The sequence below is a fragment of the Microtus ochrogaster genome, linkage group LG3, assembly GCF_000317375.1.
Source record: "Microtus ochrogaster isolate Prairie Vole_2 linkage group LG3, MicOch1.0, whole genome shotgun sequence".
Lineage (NCBI taxonomy): Eukaryota > Metazoa > Chordata > Mammalia > Rodentia > Cricetidae > Microtus > Microtus ochrogaster.
In genome coordinates, this window is record NC_022029.1 from 7,300,873 (window position 1) to 7,301,795 (window position 923).

Consider the following 923-nt stretch of genomic DNA (forward strand, 5'->3'; position numbering starts at 1 on the left):
AATCAATGATCTTTGTATGGCTATGTCAAAGAGATATCAAGATTAAAAGTAACACAAAGAAAGACTTTTAAAAAGTACTAAGGGGCATCAGAAGTAAAAATGGAGCTAGGCACAGGATAATTATGAATTACTGAACACAGGAAGGATAAGGACAGGGAGAACAATGAGGATGTGCTGGTGATGGATCTGATGTTACTTTGATCTCTCACAAGTCCCCAAGCAAATGAATAACGGGATAAGATTTCTAGACTCCACTAAGTTCTTACAAGTCATCCCCCTATTGGAGCAGTCTCTGTCCTCCTCTCATTCATCAGCCTCTTTTTCATCATTCTTAATCATCTTCAGCTGGTCATCCCCAAAGCTTCATTTTTATCATCAGATCAAATGAATTTCAGCACCAATAATTTTTTAAGTACAAAGGCTGATTTCAAAAATCAGAAAAAAATACACCTTACCTAAAACTGAATTGAAAGCAAAACATTTATTACTCTGCAATAAAATTATTTAAAATGATATGATTATGAAATGTTAGAAGTAAAATATCTTGAAAAAGTGGGTAGATTTTCACAGAGATGAGACTTAATGAGTCTCGGATTCTCCAAGGAACATTTTAGGATTTTTCATTTGGACTAAGCACAGCTTTGCTCTTTTATTCCATTACCTTGCTGATGTTTTTGATAAAGCAGAAGTCTTTATTTCATTGTAAAATCAAGAGGCTAATGCCAAGGGCATTGATTATATGCTAAAAATCTCCCTGCTGTAATCCATACCCGCCTTAAGAAAAATATAAATGGATAAATTATGGAACCAACCTATGACATCAAATGAAAAATTCAAACTTAGCTCTGTAAAGTCGTGAAGAACAGTTGTTCAACATCTCAAAATCGATTCAAAAATCAATTCAAAACACATTCACATTTTGT